This window comes from Oncorhynchus mykiss, chromosome 24 (genome assembly GCF_057628025.1).
Source record: "Oncorhynchus mykiss isolate SJ-2025 chromosome 24, ASM5762802v1, whole genome shotgun sequence".
Lineage (NCBI taxonomy): Eukaryota > Metazoa > Chordata > Actinopteri > Salmoniformes > Salmonidae > Oncorhynchus > Oncorhynchus mykiss.
The window spans coordinates 40,855,001-40,877,500 of NC_143045.1; the positions used below are offsets into that span (position 1 = coordinate 40,855,001).

The 22,500-nt window shown below is 46.2% G+C and overlaps 1 long non-coding RNA gene across 1 annotated transcript in view; it reads left to right on the forward strand.

The window, feature by feature from the left end:
- Nucleotides 1-22,500, forward strand: part of LOC149972439 (uncharacterized) — a 139,810-nt gene that overhangs the window by 114,937 nt on the left and 2,373 nt on the right. The gene's annotated exons all lie outside the window — the stretch shown is intronic.

The following is a 22,500-nucleotide window of genomic DNA, read 5'->3' on the forward strand; positions in this document are numbered from 1 at the left end:
CCAGAGACCTATTCCCTATATAGTGGTACTATTTCTGACCAGAACCCTATTCCCTATATAGTGCACTACTTCTGACCAGAGCCCTATTTCCTATATAGTGCACTATTTCTGACCAGAGCCCTATTCCCTATATAGTGCACTACTTCTGACCAGAGCCCTATTCCCTATATAGTGCACTACTTCTGACCAGAGCCCTATTTCCTATATAGTGCACAACTTCTGACCAGAGCCCTATTCCCTATATAGTGCACTACTTCTGACCAGAGCCCTATTCCCTATATAGTGCACTACGGAGCCCTATTCCCTATATAGTGCACTACTTCTGACCAGAGCCCTATTCCCTATACATTGCACTACTTCTGACCAGAGCCCTATTCCCTATATAGTGCACTACGGAGCCCTATTCCCTATATAGTGCACTACTTCTGACCAGAGCCCTATTCCCTATACAGTGCACTACTTCTGACCAGAGCCCTATTCCCTATACAGTGCACTACTTTAGACCAGAGCCCTATTCCCTATACAGTGCACTACTTCTGACCAGAGCCCTATTCCCTATACAGTGCACTACTTCTGACCAGAGCCCTATTCCCTATATAGTGCACTACGGAGCCCTATTCCCTATATAGTGCACTACTTTAGACCAGAGCCCTATTCCCTATATAGTGCACTACTTTAGACCAGAGCCCTATTCCCTATATAGTGCACTACTTCTGACCAGAGCCCTATTCCCTATACAGTGCACTACTTTAGACCAGAGCCCTATTCCCTATATAGTGCACTACTTCTGACCAGAGCCCTATTCCCTATATAGTGCACTACGGAGCCCTATTCCCTATATAGTGCACTACTTCTGACCAGAGCCCTATTCCCTATATAGTGCACTACTTCTGACCAGAGCCCTATTCCCTATACAGTGCACTACTTTAGACCAGAGCCCTATTCCCTATATAGTGCACTACGGAGCCCTATTCCCTATATAGTGCACTACTTCTGACCAGAGCCCTACAGGGTACAGCCATTGTGAAACACTAAAACAGGGTCACAGCTAAGAGCTTGTCTTTGCTTCCTTTTTTGTTCTCGTCCATTAGCAAAGGGCCATTATTCATTCTATAACAAATCATTTCATTACACATGGCAAGTGATACCAGGGCCTTTCTCTCTGTGAAAAAGCAGAAGAGTGTTTTCCAAATGGAAAAGATTAGGGATCTCGTGACACACATCATGTGATTTATTCTTTCCCAGTTGGACTCCTCTTGGCACTTTGTCTCAGGCAGCACCCCAGCTGGTTATCAACAGGCTCCTTCACAATAACTCTCTTTCCTGAGGAAATCACCGTGTAAAACCCTGAGTATGTGTTAATGTCCTAGGCTAATGAAGGTGATTCTGATTCTGAATGACACATAGTCTACTGGTCAAAAGAGTCCTCTCCCGCCTGACAACCTGCCGCTGTGTGTGTGTGTGTGTGTGTGTGTGTGTGTGTGTGTGTGTGTGTGCGTGTGTGCGTGCGTGCGTGTGTGCGTCGTGTCAATCATCCCTCTTACTCCCGTCCTCCTGTGGTAACTACGTGTCCTCCTCTGGAGTGTGGTAACTACGTGGTGACTACGTGGTAACTACGTGTCCTCCTCTGGAGCGTGGTAACTACGTGGTAACTATGTGTCCTCCTCTGGAGTGTGGTAACTACGTGGTAACTACGTGGTAACTACGTGTCCTCCTCTGGAGCATGGTAACTACGTGTCCTCCTCTGGAGTGTGGTAACTACATGTCCTCCTCTGGAGTGTGGTAACTACGTGGTAACTACGTGGTAACTACGTGTCCTCCTCTGGAGTGTGGTAACTACGTGGTAACTACGTGGTAACTACGTGTCCTCCTCTGGAGCGTGGTAACTACGTGTCCTCCTCTGGAGCGTGGTAACTACGTGGTGACTACGTGGTAACTACGTGGTGACTACGTGTCCTCCTATGGAGTGTGGTAACTACGTGGTGACTACGTGGTAACTACGTGGTAACTACGTGCCCTCCTCTGGAGCGTGGTAACTACGTGTCCTCCTCTGGAGTGTGGTAACTACGTGTCCTCCTATGGAGCGTGGTAACTACGTGGTAACTACGTGTCCTCCTCTGGAGCGTGGTAACTACGTGTCCTCCTATGGAGCGTGGTAACTACGTGTCCTCCTCTGGAGCGTGGTAACTACGTGTCCTCCTATGGAGCGTGGTAACTACGTGTCCTCCTCTGGAGTGTGGTAACTACGTGGTAACTACGTGTCCTCCTCTGGAGCGTGGTAACTACGTGTCCTCCTCTGGAGTGTGGTAACTACGTGGTAACTACGTGTCCTCCTCTAGAGCGTGGTAACTACGTGTCCTCCTCTGGAGTGTGGTAACTACGTGGTAACTACGTGTCCTCCTCTGGAGTGTGGTAACTACGTGTCCTCCTCTGGAGCGTGGTAACTACGTGGTAACTACGTGTCCTCCTCTGGAGCGTGGTAACTACGTGTCCTCCTCTGGAGTGTGGTAACTACGTGTCCTCCTCTGGAGCGTGGTAACTACGTGGTGACTACGTGTCCTCCTCTGGAGCGTGGTAACTACGTGTCCTCCTCTGGAGCGTGGTAACTACGTGGTGACTACGTGTCCTCCTCTGGAGTGTGGTAACTACGTGGTAACTACGTGGTAACTACGTGTCCTCCTCTGGAGTGTGGTAACTACGTGTCCTCCTCTGGAGCGTGGTAACTACGTGGTGACTACGTGTCCTCCTCTGGAGCGTGGTAACTACGTGTCCTCCTCTGGAGCGTGGTAACTATGTGGTGACTACGTGTCCTCCTCTGGAGTGTGGTAACTACGTGGTAACTACGTGGTAACTACGTGTCCTCCTCTGGAGTGTGGTAACTACGTGTCCTCCTATGGAGTGTGGTAACTACGTGGTAACTACGTGGTAACTACGTGTCCTCCTCTGGAGTGTGGTAACTATGTGTTCTCCTCTGGAGTGTGGTAACTACGTGTCCTCCTCTGGAGCGTGGTAACTACGTGTCCTCCTATGGAGCGTGGTAAATACGTGGTGACTACGTGTCCTCCTCTGGAGTGTGGTAACTACGTGTCCTCCTCTGGAGTGTGGTAACTACGTGGTGACTACGTGGTAACTACGTGGTAACTACGTGTCCTCCTATGGAGCGTGGTAACTACGTGTCCTCCTCTGGAGCGTGGTAACTACGTGTCCTCCTATGGAGCGTGGTAACTACGTGTCCTCCTCTGGAGTGTGGTAACTACGTGGTGACTACGTGGTAACTACGTGTCCTCCTCTGGAGCGTGGTAACTACGTGGTAACTATGTGGTAACTACGTGGTAACTACGTGTCCTCCTCTGGAGCGTGGTAACTACGTGGTGACTACGTGTCCTCCTCTGGAGCGTGGTAACTACGTGTCCTCCTCTGGAGTGTGGTAACTACGTGGTAACTACGTGTCCTCCTCTGGAGCGTGGTAACTACGTGTCCTCCTCTGGAGTGTGGTAACTACGTGTCCTCCTCTGGAGCGTGGTAACTACGTGTCCTCCTCTGGAGCGTGGTAAGTACGTGGTGACTACGTGGTAACTACGTGTCCTCCTCTGGAGCGTGGTAACTACGTGGTAACTATGTGGTAACTACGTGGTAACTACGTGTCCTCCTCTGGAGCGTGGTAACTACGTGGTGACTACGTGTCCTCCTCTGGAGCGTGGTAACTACGTGTCCTCCTCTGGAGTGTGGTAACGACGTGGTAACTACGTGTCCTCCTCTGGAGCGTGGTAACTACGTGTCCTCCTCTGGAGCGTGGTAACTACGTGGTGACTACGTGTCCTCCTCTGGAGTGTGGTAACTACGTGGTAACTACGTGGTAACTACGTGTCCTCCTCTGGAGTGTGGTAACTACGTGTCCTCCTCTGGAGCGTGGTAACTACGTGGTGACTACGTGTCCTCCTCTGGAGCGTGGTAACTACGTGTCCTCCTCTGGAGCGTGGTAACTATGTGGTGACTACGTGTCCTCCTCTGGAGTGTGGTAACTACGTGGTAACTACGTGGTAACTACGTGTCCTCCTCTGGAGTGTGGTAACTACGTGTCCTCCTATGGAGTGTGGTAACTACGTGGTAACTACGTGGTAACTACGTGTCCTCCTCTGGAGTGTGGTAACTATGTGTTCTCCTCTGGAGTGTGGTAACTACGTGTCCTCCTCTGGAGCGTGGTAACTACGTGTCCTCCTATGGAGCGTGGTAAATACGTGGTGACTACGTGTCCTCCTCTGGAGTGTGGTAACTACGTGTCCTCCTCTGGAGTGTGGTAACTACGTGGTGACTACGTGGTAACTACGTGGTAACTACGTGTCCTCCTATGGAGCGTGGTAACTACGTGTCCTCCTCTGGAGCGTGGTAACTACGTGTCCTCCTATGGAGCGTGGTAACTACGTGTCCTCCTCTGGAGTGTGGTAACTACGTGGTGACTACGTGGTAACTACGTGTCCTCCTCTGGAGCGTGGTAACTACGTGGTAACTATGTGGTAACTACGTGGTAACTACGTGTCCTCCTCTGGAGCGTGGTAACTACGTGGTGACTACGTGTCCTCCTCTGGAGCGTGGTAACTACGTGTCCTCCTCTGGAGTGTGGTAACTACGTGGTAACTACGTGTCCTCCTCTGGAGCGTGGTAACTACGTGTCCTCCTCTGGAGTGTGGTAACTACGTGTCCTCCTCTGGAGCGTGGTAACTACGTGTCCTCCTCTGGAGCGTGGTAAGTACGTGGTGACTACGTGGTAACTACGTGTCCTCCTCTGGAGCGTGGTAACTACGTGGTAACTATGTGGTAACTACGTGGTAACTACGTGTCCTCCTCTGGAGCGTGGTAACTACGTGGTGACTACGTGTCCTCCTCTGGAGCGTGGTAACTACGTGTCCTCCTCTGGAGTGTGGTAACGACGTGGTAACTACGTGTCCTCCTCTGGAGCGTGGTAACTACGTGTCCTCCTCTGGAGTGTGGTAACTACGTGTCCTCCTCTGGAGCGTGGTAACTACGTGTCCTCCTCTGGAGCGTGGTAAGTACGTGGTGACTACGTGGTAACTACGTGGTGACTAAGTGGTAACTACGTGGTAACTACGTGGTAACTACGTGTCCTCCTATGGAGCGTGGTAACTACGTGGTAACTACGTGGTAACTACGTGTCCTCCTCTGGAGCGTGGTAACTACGTGTCCTCCTATGGAGTGTGGTAACTACGTGGTGACTACGTGTCCTCCTCTGGAGTGTGGTAACTACGTGTCCTCCTCTGGAGCGTGGTAACTACGTGGTAACTATGTGGTAACTACGTGGTAACTACGTGTCCTCCTCTGGAGCGTGGTAACTACGTGGTGACTACGTGTCCTCCTCTGGAGTGTGGTAACTACGTGTCCTCCTCTGGAGCGTGGTAACTACGTGTCCTCCTCTGGAGCGTGGTAAGTACGTGGTGACTACGTGGTAACTACGTGGTGACTAAGTGGTAACTACGTGGTAACTACGTGGTAACTACGTGTCCTCCTATGGAGCGTGGTAACTACGTGGTAACTACGTGTCCTCCTCTGGAGCGTGGTAACTACGTGTCCTCCTATGGAGTGTGGTAACTACGTGGTGACTACGTGTCCTCCTCTGGAGTGTGGTAACTACGTGTCCTCCTCTGGAGCGTGGTAACTACGTGGTAACTATGTGGTAACTACGTGGTAACTACGTGTCCTCCTCTGGAGCGTGGTAACTACGTGGTAACTACGTGGTAACTACGTGTCCTCCTCTGGAGCGTGGTAACTACGTGGTAACTACGTGGTAACTACGTGTTCTACATAGAGCTGAATAGATGGCGCCAACATATGTGTCAGTTCTGCTCCTAAGCAACTTTGCAGTATTTCATTTCTTTATGTGCTTTTCTTACATTATTGTCCCAGAAAATGTTTTGTGTTATTAAATACAGCCGGAAATAACATTTGGATATCAGAGTGGTGATAAATCACCAGCATTACGACCAGGAATACAACTTTCCCAAATTGGATCCTTTGTTCGTACCCCTCAGGGCATTATAACTTATCCCAGAGGTTGCTCCAAAACACAGCCGGGGGAGAAGAGGTATTCGGAGTGGACTAATCCGACTCAGGAGGCGTGCCCACCGCCCACCGCTTCCGAGTATATTACTCGCTAATGTTCAGTCCCTGGACAATAAAGTAGACGAGCTCAGGGCGAGGATCTCCTTCCAGAGAGACATCGGGGACTGTAACATACTCTGTTTCACAGAATCCTGGCTCTCTCGAGATATACTGCCCCCATCCATACAGCCAGCTGGGTTCTCAGTGCATCGCGCAGACAGGAATAAAGAACTCTCCGGGAAGAAGAAGGGGTTGTATGTTTCATGATTAACTACTCATGGTGTGAATGTGATAACATACAGGAACTCAAGTCCTTTTGTTCACCCGACCTAGAATACCTCACAAGCAAATGCCGAACGTATTACCTCCCAAGAGAAATCTCGTCGGTTATAGTCACAGCCATGTATATTCCTCATGCCAATACCACGACGGCTCTCAAAGAACCACAGTGGACTTTATGCAAACTGGAAACCACATATCCTGAGGCCGCATTTATTGTAGCTGGGGATTTTAACAATGCCAATTTGAGGAAAAAGCTATGGAGGTTCTACCAACACATCGACTGTGGTACTCGCGCTGGCAAGGCTTTGGACCACTGCTACTCATCTTTTCTAAATGCCTACAAGGCCCTTCACCTCCCTTCGGCAAATCAGATCACGACTCCATTTTGCTCCTCCCTTCCTATAGGCAGAAACTCAAACAGGAAGAGCCCATGCTAAGGTCTATTAAATGCTGGTCTGACCAATCGGTCAGATCGGTTTTGATCACGCGGACTTGGATACGTTCCGGGTAGCCTCTGAGAATAACATTGACGAATACACAGATACGGTGACTGAGTTAATCAGGAAGTGTATAGGAAATATTGTACCCACTGTGTCTATTAAAATCTACCCAAACCAAAAACCGTGGATAGATGGCAGCATTCGTGTAAAACTGAAAGTGCGAACCACCGCATTTAACCATGGCAAGGTGACTGGGAATATGGCAGAATACAAACAGTGTAGTTATTCCCTCAGTAACGCAATCAACCTGTCATGTATTGTCATGTTGTGTCTTGTTTCTGTCCTTTCCTTTCACCCTGTCTCCCCCTGCTGGTCGTTTTAGGTTACCTTTTCTCCCCCTCTTTTCCCCCAGCTGTTCCTTGTCTCCTCCTAACTACCTCGTCACCCCTTTTCCCACCTGTTCCCTTTTTCCCTCTGATTAGTCCTCTATATCTCTCTCTGTTTTTGTTCCTGTCCTTGTCGGATTCTTGTTTGTGTGTCTCATGCCTGAACCAGACTATCATCGTGTTTGCTGCAACCTTGTCCTGTCCTGTCGGAATCTGCCTGTCCATCTGAGCTCACGTGTGTTCATCATTAAAGAAACTCTGTTTTGTTAAATCGCTTTTGGGTCCTCATTCACGCACCTGACACAACCAGGCAAAACATCAGTACAGAGACAAAATGGAGTCGCAAGTCAACGGCTCAGACACGAGACGTACAGTCAGGTCCATAAGTATTTGGACAGTGACACAATTTGCATAATTTTGTCTCTGTACGCCGCCACAATGGATTTGAAAGGAAACAATCAAGATGTGCTTTAAGAATAAACTTTCATCTTTAATTTGATGACTTTCATCTTTAATTCCTACACGGTTCATACAGTGTAGGAATTACAACCATTTTTATAAATAGCCCCCCAATTTTAGGGGCTCAAAAGTAATTGGACAAACTAACACAATCATAAATAAAATTGTGAGTTTTAATACTTTGTTGCAAGTCCTTTGCAGTCGATGACTGCCTGAAGTCTGGAACCCATAGACATCACCAGATGCTGGGTTTCTACCCTGGTGATGCTCTGCCAAGCCTTTACTGTAGCGGCCTTCATTTCCTGCTTGTTCTTGGGGCCTTTTGCCTTCAGCAAGTGAAATGCTAAATGCTCAATTGAATTCGGGTCAGGCGATTGACTTGGCCATTGCAGAACATTCCACTTCTTTGCCTTAAAAAAAGTCATTGTCCATCTGCACTGTGAAACGCCATCCAATGGGTTTTGAGGCATTTTTGGCCCTAATCTGGTCGTCCTGTTTTTTAATAACCAATGGTTTACATCTTGTTGTAAACCCTCTGTATTTACTGTGGTGAAGTCTTCTCTTGGTTGACTTTGACATCATGACACAAGGCGAGACCCAGACACAGGAGGCAGATGGTTGGAGTCTTACAATATTTATTAATCCAGTAGGGTAAGACAAGAGAATGGTTGTGGACAGGCAAAAAGGTCCAAACCAGTTCAGAGTCCAAAAGGTACCGAAGGGCAGGCAGACTCAAGGTCAGGCAGGATGATCAGGCAGGTGGGAAAGTAGTTCAGAGTCAGGCAGGGGTCAAAACCGGGAAGACTATCAAAAAGAGAATTGCAAAAGGAGAACGCGAACAACATGCTGGTTGACTTTACTAACATACAAGACGAACTGGCACAGAGAGACAGGAAACACAGGGATACATACACTGGGGAAAATAAGCGACACCTGGAGGGGGTGGAGACAATCACAAGAACAGGTGAAACAGATCAGGGCGTGACAAACAGATGCGCCTACATCCTTGATCTGGCCGACTGTTGTGAAGGGGTTTTTCCTTCACCAGGAAAATAATTATTCTGTCATCAACCACAGTTGTTTTCCATGGTCTTTCTGGGCCTTTTGGTATTCCTGAGCTCACCAGTGTGTTCTTTCTTTTTAAGGATGTAGTTGATTTGGCCACACCTAATGTTTTTAGCTATCTCAATGATGGGTTTGTTTAGATTGTTCAGCCTAATGATGGATGGCTTGCTTAACTGGCAATGATAGCTCTTTGGACTTCATATTGAGGGTTAACAGAAACAGATTCCAAATGGAAATGCCACACTTTAATTCAGCTAAAGAACTTTAATCTGCTTACCTGTACATTAACTAATGAGGGAATAACACACACCTGGCCATGGAACAGCTGAGCAGCCAATTGTCCAATTACTTTTGGTCCCTTAAAAATGGGTGGGGGGGACCACATTTAAAAAGTGCTGTAATTCCTGCTCCGTTCACCCGATTTGGATGTAAATAACCTAAAATTAAAGCTGAAAGTCTGCTGTGGTAGACAGCTGAAATAAGAATAACTTGGTCAATGTCCAAATATTTATGTGGCAGGGTCTACAGACAATGATGGATTACAAAGGGAAAACCAGCCACGTCACGGACACCGACGTCTTGCTTCTGGACAAACTAAACACCTTCTTCACCTTCTTTGAGAATAACACAGTGCCACTGATACGGCCCACTACCAAGGACTGTGGGCTCTCCTTCTCCGTGGCCGACGTGAGTAAAACATTTAAGCGTGTTAACCCTTGCATGGCTGCCGACCCAGATGGCATCCCTAGCCGGGTCCTCAGAGCATGATCCTCAACACAGGAGCCCCACAAGGGTGCGTGCTCAGCCCCCTCCTGTACTCCCTGTTCACCTATGACTGCTTGGCCACACACGCCTCCAACTTAATTATCAAGTTTGCAGACGACACAATAGTGGTAGGCCTGATTACCAACAATGACGAGACAGCCTACAGGGAGGAGGTGAGAGCCCTGGGAGAGTTGTGCCAGGAAAATAACCTCTCACTCAACTTCAACAAAGGAGCTGATCATGGACTTCAGGAAACCGCAGAGGGAGCACCCCCCTATCCACATCGCAGGACAGCAGTGGAGAAGGTGGAGAGCTTCAAGTTCCTCGTCGTACACATCACTAACAATCTGAAATGGCCCACCTACACAGACAGTGTTGTGAAGAAGCCGCAACAGTGCCTCTCAACCTCAGGCTCCTGGCCCCTTAAACCCTCACAAACTTTTACAGATGCACAATTGAGAGCATCGTGTCAGGCTGTATCACCGCCTGATATGGCAATTGCTCCGCCCACAACCGCAGGGCTCTCCAGAGGGTGGTGCGGTCTGCCCAACGCATCACCGGGGGCAATGAAGGTTAGTATTGTCACGATGGAACATGGTTTATCCATTGAAAAAGTGTCATCCTACAAATACCTAGGTATTTGTTTGGATGACAAGTTGTCCTTTTAAAGTTAATGTGGATAATCTTGTGACAAAGCTTAAATTGAAATTGGGTTTTTATTTAAGGCTTGCTTCCCACTTATGGCTAGAAAGAAGCTTGTTCAGGCCATTTTTCGCTCTGTAATTGATTATGGTGACTTGTTGTATATGCATGCAACCTCCCTCGTCTTACAGAGACTGGACTCCGGTTATCATGCATCCTTGCGCTTTATTACAAATGCCAAGTCACTCACCCACCATTGCACCTTGTACCAAATGGAAGGTTGGACCTCACTTTATATGTGCAGAAAGATACATTTGTATGTGTTCATCTACAAAGCCCTTTTGGGTAAACTCTCTCTTTACCTCTGTAGTCTGGTCTCCTTCACCACCAGCAGGTAAACTCCCTCTGTAGTCTGGTCTCCTTCACCACCAGCAGGTAAACTCCCTCTTTACCTCTGTAGTCTGGTCTCCTTCACCACCAGCAGGTAAACTCCCTCTTTACCTCTGTAGTCTGGTCTCCTTCACCACCAGCAGGTAAACTCCCTCTTTACCTCTGTAGTCTGGTCTCCTTCACCACCAGCAGGTAAACTCCCTCTTTACCTCTGTAGTCTGGTCTCCTTCACCACCAGCAGGTAAACTCCCTCTTTACCTCTGTAGTCTGGTCTCCTTCACCACCAGCAGTTGCCAGACCTGGTCTGTTAGGTGGTTGCTACTTAAAGTCCCCAGGACAGTCACACTATTAGGCGAGACTACCTTCTCTTCTTGTGCACCAGACGCATAGAGTAATCTACAATTCATTAAAATATAGACGGGAGATGTAAAATGATTTTTTTTTTAGGCTGGATCATGCTGTTGTATTGTTGTATGTTTTAGTTGCGTAATGTATTGATTGACCAGGTCCCCCTGGGTCAATGGGCTTTTCCTGGTTAAATAAAGGTTAAATAAACCTACAGCATCCGATGTCACAGGAAGGCCAAAAATATCATCAAGGACGCCAACCACTCGAGCCACTGCCTGTTCACTCCGCTATCATCCAGAAGGTGAGGTCAGTATAGGTGCATCAAAGCTGGGACCGACAGACTGGAAAACCGGCTTCTATCTCAAGGCCATCAGATTGTTAAACAGCCATCACTAGCCAGCTACCACCCAGTTACTCATCCCTGCACCTTAGAGGCTGCTGCCCTATATACATAGACATGGAATCACTGGTCACTTTAATAATGGAACACTGGTCACTTTAATAATGGAACACTGGTCCCTTTAATAATGGAACACTGGTCACTATAATAATGGAACACTGGTCCCTTTAATAATGGAACACTGGGCACTTTAATAATGGAACACTGGTCACTTTAATAATGGAACACTGGTCACTTTAATAATGGAACACTGGTCACTTTAATAATGGAACACTGGTCACTTTAATAATGGAACACTGGTCACTTTAATAATGGAACACTGGTCACTTTAATAATGGAACACTGGTCACTTTAATAATGGAACACTGGTCACTTTAATAATGGAACACTGGTCACTTTAATAATGGAACACTGGTCACTTTAATAATGGAACACTGGTCACTTTAATAATGGAACACTGGTCCCTTTAATAATGGAACACTGGTCCCTTTAATAATGGAACACTGGTCACTTTAATAATGGAACAATGGTCACTTTAATAATGGAACACTGGTCACTTTAATAATGGAACACTGGTCACTTTAATAATGGAACACTGGTCATTTTAATAATGGAACACTGGTCACTTTAATAATGGAACACTGGTCACTATAATAATGGAACACTGGTCACTATAATAATGGAACACTGGTCCCTTTAATAATGGAACACTGGTCACTTTAATAATGGAACACTGGACATTTTAATAATGGAACACTGGTGACTTTAATAATGGAACACTGGTCCCTTTAATAATGGAACACTGGTCACTTTAATAATGGAACACTGGTCACTATAATAATGGAACACTGGTCACTATAATAATGGAACACTAGTCACTATAATAATGGAACACTGGTCACTTTAATAATGGAACACTGGTCACTTTAATAATGGAACACTGGTCACTTTAATAATGGAACACTGGTCCCTTTAATAATGGAACACTGGTCACTTTAATAATGGAACACTGGTCACTATAATAATGGAACACTGGTCACTTTAATAATGGAACACTGGTCACTTTAATAATGGAACACTGGTCACTATAATAATGGAACACTGGTCATTTTAATAATGGAACACTGGTCACTTTAATAATGGAACACTGGTCACTATAATAATGGAACACTGATCACTATAATAATGGAACACTGGTCCCTTTAATAATGGAACACTGGTCACTTTAATAATGGAACACTGGTCATTTTAATAATGGAACACTGGTCCCTTTAATAATGGAACACTGGTCACTTTAATAATGGAACACTGGTCACTTTAATAATGGAACACTGGTCACTTTAATAATGGAACACTGGTCACTTTAATAATGGAACACTGGTCACTTTAATAATGGAACACTGGTCACTTTAATAATGGAACACTGGTCACTTTAATAATGGAACACTGGTCACTTTAATAATGGAACACTGGTCACTTTAATAATGGAACACTGGTCACTATAATAATGGAACACTTGTCACTATAATAATGGAACACTGGTCACTTTAATAATGGAACACTGGTCACTTGATTTATAATGTTTACATACTGCTTTCCTCATCTCATATGTATATACTGTATTCTATTCTACTGTATTTAGTCAATGTCACTCCTATATTGCTCGATCTAATGTTTATATAATTCTTAATTCCATTATTTTTCTTTTATAGTTGTGTATTTTTGTGTATTGTTAGATATTACTGCACTGTTGGCGCTAGGAAGACAAGCATTTCTCTACACCCGCAATAACATCTGCTACATATGTGTATGTGACCAATAACATCTGCTAAATATGTGTATGTGACCAATAACATCTACTAAATATGTGCATGTGACCAATAACATCTGCTAAATATGTGTATGTGACCAATAACATCTACTAAATATGTGCATGTGACCAATAACATCTGCTAAATATGTGTATGTGACCAATAACATCTACTAAATATGTGCATGTGACCAATAACATCTACTAAATATGTGCATGTGACCAATAACATCTACTAAATGTGCATGTGACCAATAACATCTGCTAAATATGTGCATGTGACCAATAACATCTGCTAAATATGTGCATGTGACCAATAACATCTGCTAAATATGTGCATGTGACCAATAACATTTGATTTGATGACGTAAACAAACGTGATAACATAATTAATCGTTCACTTCCTTGGCAGACTGAACTTCACATTCCCTGCTAAACCCGAGTCATAACCCTATTAACACACAAGCTCGATAATACCACTGCTGTTCTGTTCCATCGTCAACAACATTTTAAGATAATTTAATAAATTCTTTCTTTCTGCCCTTTCTGAGTGGGAATCATCATCAGGGTCATTCTGTCCGCTCTGCTCTGCCAGCTCCATCCACTGAGGGGATTTTTATCAATGAGAGAGAAAGATGGGGGTGTAGGAAGTTGTGTATTTTAAATAAATCACAAGTGGCACCGTTCAAGGAGAAGTTAGTTACATGTATAGCTAATGAGAAGGAACTGAGATGTGAGTCGTAGGATGTATCCCAAATGGCACCCTATTCCCTACATAGTGCACTACATTAGACCAGGGCCCTATAGAACCCTATTCCCGATATGTTGCCTTACTTTAAACCAGGGCCCTTAGAACCCTATTCCCTACACAGATACATTATTGTCGGGGTCATGAAGAATAATAGTAATTTCTGGTATTAAAACATTTTTCCTCAATGACAAGATTACTTTTTTTTCTCATCTGAAATGTGTGTTCTTTAACTAGTTTAAACTACTAGTTGAAGTTGTCTGCCTCTCTCTCTCCCTGCCTGCCTCTCTCCCTGCCTGCCTCTCTCTCTCCCTGCCTCTCTCTCTCCCTGCCTCTCTCTCTCTGCCTCTCTTCTCGCCTGCCTGCCTCTCTTCCTGCCTGCCTCTCTCTCTTCCTGCCTGCCTCTCTCCCTGCCTCTCTCTCTCCCTGCCTGCCTCTCTCTCTCCCTGCCTCTCTTCCCGCCTGCCTCTCTTCCCGCCTGCCTCTCTTCCCGCCTGCCTCTCTCCCTGCCTGCCTCCCTCCCTGCCTTTCTTTCTTCTGCCTCTCACCCTGCCTGCTGCTCTCCCTGCCTCTCTTTCTGCCTGCCTCTCTTTCTGCCTGTCTCTCTTTCTGCCTGCCTCTCTTTCTGCCTGCCTCTCTTTCTGCCTGCCTCTCTTCCCGCCTGCCTCTCTTTCTGCCTGCCTTGTTCCTTTTTTCTCCCCAATTAGCAGCAGAGCATCTGGGCTGATTAGTCAACAGCTTTTCAACTCCTGCCAGAAAAAACAAGCAAAACGAAAGAGAGAGAGAGAGACAAGGAGTCGCTTGGCCCAGATACCAAACTACCGGTCCAGTACACAGAGCTTTAAAAGGGCAGTGAGAGCTTGCAGATACCAAACTACCGGTCTTGCAACAACAAAACCCACAGGCAGCATCACAATAGAGTGACACGTCACTAAGCTACGTCTGGTTCAAAGCAGTGCACTATGGGGAATTGGGTGGCATTTGTGAATCAGTGCGATCTGACTAGAAGTGGGACAGCATCTCAACGCTATCAGGAGAAGCAGCAGACTCAAACTGACACTGAAAAACAACCGACCGTGTGAACGAAACAATGGAAATAGCCAAGAAACACGAGAACAAAGTCTCACTTTGTAAAGTTTTTAGAGTAAATTAGATCAACTTTTATGGCTGTGTTGCTGCATGTCCAATCTATCATCAGCACAATGCTCCCTAGCTAGGCTGTGTTGCTGCATGTCCAATCTATCATCATCACAATGCTCCCTAGCTAGGCTGTGTTGCTGCATGTCCAATCTATCATCATCACAATGCTCCCTAGCTAGGCTGTGTTGCTGCATGTCCAATCTATCATCAGCACAATGCTCCCTAGCTAGGCTGTGTTGCTGCATGTCCAATCTATCATCAGCACAATGCTCCCTAGCTAGGCTGTGTTGCTGCATGTCCAATCTATCATCATCACAATGCTCCCTAGCTAGGCTGTGTTGCTGCATGTCCAATCTATCATCAACACAATGCTCCCTAGCTAGGCTGTGTTGCTGCATGTCCAATCTATCATCAACACAATGCTCCCTAGCTAGGCTGTGTTGCTGCATGTCCAATCTATCATCAGCACAATGCTCCCTAGCTAGGCTGTGTTGCTGCATGTCCAATCTATCATCAACACAATGCTCCCTAGCTAGGCTGTGTTGCTGCATGTCCAATCTATCATCAGCACAATGCTCCCTAGCTAGGCTGTGTTGCTGCATGTCCAATCTATCATCAACACAATGCTCCCTAGCTAGGCTGTGTTGCTGCATGTCCAATCTATCATCATCACAATGCTCCCTAGCTAGGCTGTGTTGCTGCATGTCCAATCTATCATCAACACAATGCTCCCTAGCTAGGCTGTGTTGCTGCATGTCCAATCTATCATCAACACAATGCTCCCTAGCTAGGCTGTGTTGCTGCATGTCCAATCTATCATCACAATGCTCCCTAGCTAGGCTGTGTTGCTGCATGTCCAATCTATTATCAACACAATGCTCCCTAGCTAGGCTGTGTTGCTGCATGTCCAATCTATCATCAACACAATGCTCCCTAGCTAGGCTGTGTTGCTGCATGTCCAATCTATCATCAACACAATGCTCCCTAGCTAGGCTGTGTTGCTGCATGTCCAATCTATCATCACAATGCTCCCTAGCTAGGCTGTGTTGCTGCACGAGATGGGTTAAAGATTCCTATTTATGTGTGCTATTAGCAGCTATAAAACAAAATTACAGAAATACTTTGAAAACAGCTACTGCAGCATTTTTCTGCTATAAATCACTACGCGTGTGATTATACCCTGATGAAGACAGCTTGGCTGTCGAAACGGTGGTAATTATATTTTTTTTGCATCTGAGCTCCTAGAGTGTTACGGCTCTCTTTTAATTTTCAAATAAATCACAACACGAACATGCACTCACAGTTATTTATCCTTCTGTGAATGCCAATGTAATGCTCTCACTGTAGAGCCCTGCAAAATGAGCCCACTTTTATTCATTTATTTATCCTTTATTTAACTAGGCAAGTCAGTTAAGAACTTAAGAACAAATTGGTGACAATGACGGCCCTGCCCTGGCCAAACCCCTAACCCGGACGACGCTGGGCCAATTGTGCACTGCCCTACGGGACTCCCGATCACGGTCGGTTGTGATACAGCCCGGGATCGAACCAGGTCTGTAGTGACACCTCTAGCACTGAACTACAGTGCCTTAGACCACTGCAGCACTGGCCCCTGAAAACAAAACATTATTTCCCATTGACCACCATTGTAAAAGAGCCAACTTCGTCGTATATATATTTTTTTGTTAAACAGAAATAACAAAACATGCTTTAAATGCTGCTGTGTTGTTCAATGTACATGTAACCAGGTAACAAATCCCAAACTACGGTTCACAATTCTCACAGGTGGCAAAATAGAGCCTGCGAGGAGAGCCGTGTGGCTTCAGCTGCATTGCTTGCTGTTTGGGGTTTTAAGGCTGGGTTTCTGTACAGCACTTTGAGACATCAGCTGATGTACGAAGGGCTATATGAATACATTTGATTTGATTTGATTTCAGGGTATTTGGTGTGGTTAATTGTGGTGCCCATGTCGGCTACATATAGCTTTTTATTTATTTGTTATTATTTTTAACTTGGCAAGTCAGTTAAGAACAAATTCTTATTTACAATGACAGCCTACCGGGGAAGAGTGGGTTAACTGCCTTGTTCAGGGGAACAGTGGGTTAACAGCCTTGTTCAGGGGAACAGTGGGTTAACTGCCTTGTTCAGGGGAACAGTGGGTTAACTGCCTTGTTCAGGGGAACAGTGGGTTAACTGCCTTGTTCAGGGGAACAGTGGGTTAACTGCCTTGTTCAGGGGAACAGTGGGTTAACTGCCTTGTTCAGGGGAACAGTGGGTTAACTGCCTTGTTCAGGGGAACAGTGGGTTAACTGCCTTGTTCAGGGGAACAGTGGGTTAACTGCCTTGTTCAGGGGAACAGTGGGTTAACTGCCTTGTTCAGGGGAACAGTGGGTTAACTGCCTTGTTCAGGGGAACAGTGGGTTAACTGCCTTGTTCAGGGGAACAGTGGGTTAACTGCCTTGTTCAGGGGAACAGTGGGTTAACTGCCTTGTTCAGGGGAACAGTGGGTTAACTGCCTTGTTCAGGGGAACAGTGGGTTAACTGCCTTGTTCAGGGGAACAGTGGGTTAACAGCCTTGTTCAGGGGAACAGTGGGTTAACTGCCTTGTTCAGGGGAACAGTGGGTTAACTGCCTTGTTCAGGGGAACAGTGGGTTAACTGCCTTGTTCAGGGGAACAGTGGGTTAACTGCCTTGTTCAGGGGAACAGTGGGTTAACTGCCTTGTTCAGGGGAACAGTGGGTTAACTGCCTTGTTCAGGGGAACAGTGGGTTAACTGCCTTGTTCAGGGGCAGAATGACAGATTTTTACCTTGTCAGCTCGTGGATTTCATCTACCAACCTTTCGGTTACTAGCCCAATGCTCTAACCACTAGGCTACCTGCCGTACCTACACTCTAACCACTAGGCTACCTGCCGTCCCTACACTCTAACCACTAGGCTACCTGCCGTCCCTACACTCTAAAAACTAGGCTACCTGCCGTCCCTACACTCTAACCACTAGGCTACCTGCCGTCCCTACACTCTAACCACTAGGCTACCTGCCGTCCCTACACTCTAACCACTAGGCTACCTGCCGTCCCTACACTCTAACCACTAGGCTACCTGCCGTCCCTACACTCTAACCACTAGGCTACCTGCCGTCCCTACACTCTAACCACTAGGCTACCTGCCGTCCCTACACTCTAACCACTAGGCTACCTGCCGTCCCTACACTCTAACCACTAGGCTACCTGCCGTCCCTACACTCTAACCACTAGGCTACCTGCCGTCCCTACACTCTAACCACTAGGCTACCTGCCGCCCATACACTCTAACCACTAGGCTACCTGCCGTCCCTACACTCTAACCACTAGGCTACCTGCCGTCCCTACACTCTAACCACTAGGCTACCTGCCGTCCCTACACTCTAACCACTAGGCTACCTGCCGTCCCTACACTCTAACCACTAGGCTACCTGCCGTCCCTACACTCTAACCACTAGGCTACCTGCCGTCCCTACACTCTAACCACTAGGCTACCTGCCGTCCCTACACTCTAACCACTAGGCTAACTGCCGCCCATACACTCTAACCACTAGGCTACCTGCCGTCCCTACACTCTAACCACTAGGCTACCTGCCGTCCCTACACTCTAACCACTAGGCTACCTGCCGTCCCTACACTCTAACCACTAGGCTACCTGCCGTCCCTACACTCTAACCACTAGGCTACCTGCCGTACCTACACTCTAACCACTAGGCTACCTGCCGTCCCTACACTCTAACCACTAGGCTACCTGCCGTCCCTACACTCTAACCACTAGGCTACCTGCCGTCCCTACACTCTAACCACTAGGCTACCTGCCGTCCCTACACTCTAACCACTAGGCTACCTGCCGTCCCTACACTCTAACCACTAGGCTACCTGCCGTCCCTACACTCTAACCACTAGGCTACCTGCCGTCCCTACACTCTAACCACTAGGCTACCTGCCGTCCCTACACTCTAACCACTAGGCTACCTGCCGTCCCTACACTCTAACCACTAGGCTACCTGCCGTCCCTACACTCTAACCACTAGGCTAACTGCCGCCCATACACTCTAACCACTAGGCTACCTGCCGTCCCTACACTCTAACCACTAGGCTACCTGCCGTCCCTACACTCTAACCACTAGGCTACCTGCTGTCCCTACACTCTAACCACTAGGCTACCTGCCGTCCCTACACTCTAACCACTAGGCTACCTGCCAAGGCAGTTGATCCACTGTTCCTCTGCAATTACAGAGTGTGTGGAAAACATTTCATCACAGTTAAGACATTTAAACTCGTTGAGTACAGTCCGTTTGTAACTCCACTCACTACTTGTAGCTTTATAATCTGTTTGTGTTGTTGGTCTTGGCTAGTTTAATGTTCTGGTTGGTACCGTAGCTAGCTCACGTGGCTAACGTTAGCGCCAGACGAACAGGGGCATTAGGAAAGCTCTACAACATAACTTTTTTTCTGCTTGGGAGCAGTCGATGTTGAAATGTCATCTTTATTTAAGAAAAGTTGTACTTTTCTTAAATATAGTTCTGTAATTGACTAAAACAGGCAGACAACAAAATTTGCATTTAAAAAAGCTAAAGTTTTTTGCTGTGAGCCATGGGTTGTTGTGTGTGTAAAGGGATAAAGAATATGTACATAAGGATATATGAATGAGTGATGGTACAGAGCAGCATAGGCAGGATACAGTAGATGGTATCGAGTACAGTATATACATATGAGATGAGTATGTAAACAAAGTGGCATAGTTAAAGTGGCTAGTGATACATGTATTACATAAGGATACAGTAGATGATATAGAGTACAGTAGAGTACAGTATATACATATACATATGCGATAAGTAATGTAGGGTATGTAAACATTATATTAAGTAGCATTGTTTAAAGTGGCTAGTGATATATTTTTACATCAATTCCCATTATTAAAGTGGCTGGAGTTGAGTCAGTGTGTTGGCAGCAGCCACTCAATGTTAGTGGTGGCTGTTTAACAGTCTGATGGCCTTGAGATAGAAGCTGTTTTTCAGTCTCTCGGTCCCAGCTTTGATGCACCTGTACTGACCTCGCCTTCTGGATGATAGCGGGGTGAACAGGCAGTGCGCTATTAGTCTGCTGTTAGGTGGGGGTGGGGGGGGGGGGGGGGGGGGGCAACAGATGTGTTCAGTCTGCTGTTTGGGGGGGGGACAACAGATGTATTCAGTCTGCTGTTTGGGGGGGGGGGGAAACAGATGTATTCAGTCTGCTGTTTGGGGGGGGGGGGGGACAACAGATGTATTCAGTCTGCTGTTTGGGTGGGGGTTGACAACTGAGCAGAACACATTTTTGTGCTGCACTGTAACTAATCGATAAAGTTGTATTGTCAAGGAGTCAGCCAGAGTTGACGTGGGACAACATTTAAGCACAGACATGCATCCCTGGCCTGCAGTGCAAATCAAATCAAACTTTATTTGAAACATGCAACAAGTGTAGAATTTAAGGTGAAATGCTTAGAAGAAAATATTTACCAAGTAGACTAAAATAAAAGGTAATAGTAAAAAGTAACATAATAACAATAACGAGGCTTCATACAGGGTATTACGGTACAGAGTCAATGTGGAGGCTATATACAGGGTATTACGGTACAGAGTCAATGTGGAGGCTATATACAGGGTATTACGGTACAGAGTCAATGTGGAGGCTATATACAGGATATTACGGTACAGTGTCAATGTGGAGGCTATATACAGGGTATTACGGTACAGAGTCAATGTGGAGGCTATATACAGGGTATTACGGTACAGAGTCAATGTGGAGGCTATATACAGGGTATTACGGTACAGAGTCAATGTGGAGGCTATATACAGGGTATTACGGTACAGAGTCAATGTGGAGGCTATATACAGGGTATTACGGTACAGAGTCAATGTGGAGGCTATATACAGGGTATTACGGTACAGAGTCAATGTGGAGGCTATATACAGGGGGTACCGGTACAGAGTCAATGTGGAGGCTATATACAGGGTATTACGGTACAGAGTCAATGTGGAGGCTATATACAGGGTATTACGGTACAGAGTCAATGTGGAGGCTATATACAGGGTATTACGGTACAGAGTCAATGTGGAGGCTATATACAGGGTATTACGGTACAGAGTCAATGTGGAGGCTATATACAGGGTATTACGGTACAGAGTCAATGTGGAGGCTATATACATGGTATTACGGTACAGAGTCAATGTGGAGGCTATATACAGGGTATTACGGTACAGAGTCAATGTGGAGGCTATATACAGGGTATTACGGTACAGAGTCAGTGTGGAGGCTATATACAGGGTATTACGGTACAGAGTCAATGTGGAGGCTATATACAGGGTATTACGGTACAGAGTCAATGTGGAGACTATATACAGGGTATTACGGTCCAGAGTCAATGTGGAGACTATATACAGGGTATTACGGTACAGAGTCAATGTGGAGACTATATACAGGGTATTACGGTACAGAGTCAATGTGGAGGCTATATACATGGTATTACGGTACAGAGTCAATGTGGAGGCTATATACAGGGTATTACGGTACAGAGTCAATGTGGAGGCTATATACAGGGTATTACGGTACAGAGTCAATGTGGAGGCTATATACAGGGTATTACGGTACAGAGTCAATGTGGAGACTATATACAGGGTATTACGGTACAGAGTCAATGTGGAGACTATATACAGGGTATTACGGTACAGAGTCAATGTGGAGGCTATATACATGGTATTACGGTACAGAGTCAATGTGGAGGCTATATACAGGGTATTACAGTACAGAGTCAATGTGGAGGCTATATACATGGTATTACGGTACAGAGTCAATGTGGAGGCTATATACAGGGGGTACCGGTACAGAGTCAGTGTGGAGGCTATATACAGGGTATTACGGTACAGAGTCAATGTGGAGGCTATATACAGGGTATTACGGTACAGAGTCAATGTGGAGGCTATATACAGGGTATTACGGTACAGAGTCAATGTGGAGGCTATATACAGGGGGTACCGGTACAGAGTCAATGTGGAGGCTATATACAGGGGGTACCGGTACAGAGTCAATGTGGAGGCTATATACAGGGTGTTACGGTACAGAGTCAATGTGGAGGCTATATACAGGGGGTACCGGTACAGAGTCAATGTGGAGGCTATATACAGGGTATTACGGTACAGAGTCAATGTGGAGGCTATATACAGGGTATTACGGTACAGAGTCAATGTGGAGGCTATATACAGGGTATTACGGTACAGAGTCAATGTGGAGGCTATATACAGGGGGTACCGGTACAGAGTCAATGTGGTTAGTAAGTTAGTAATGAGACTATATACAGGGGTACAGGTTAGTAATGAGACTATATACAGGGGTACAGGTTAGTAATGAGACTATATACAGGGGTACAGGTTAGTAATGAGACTATATACAGGGGTACAGGTTAGTAATGAGACTATATACAGGGGTACAGGTTAGTAATGAGACTAAATAC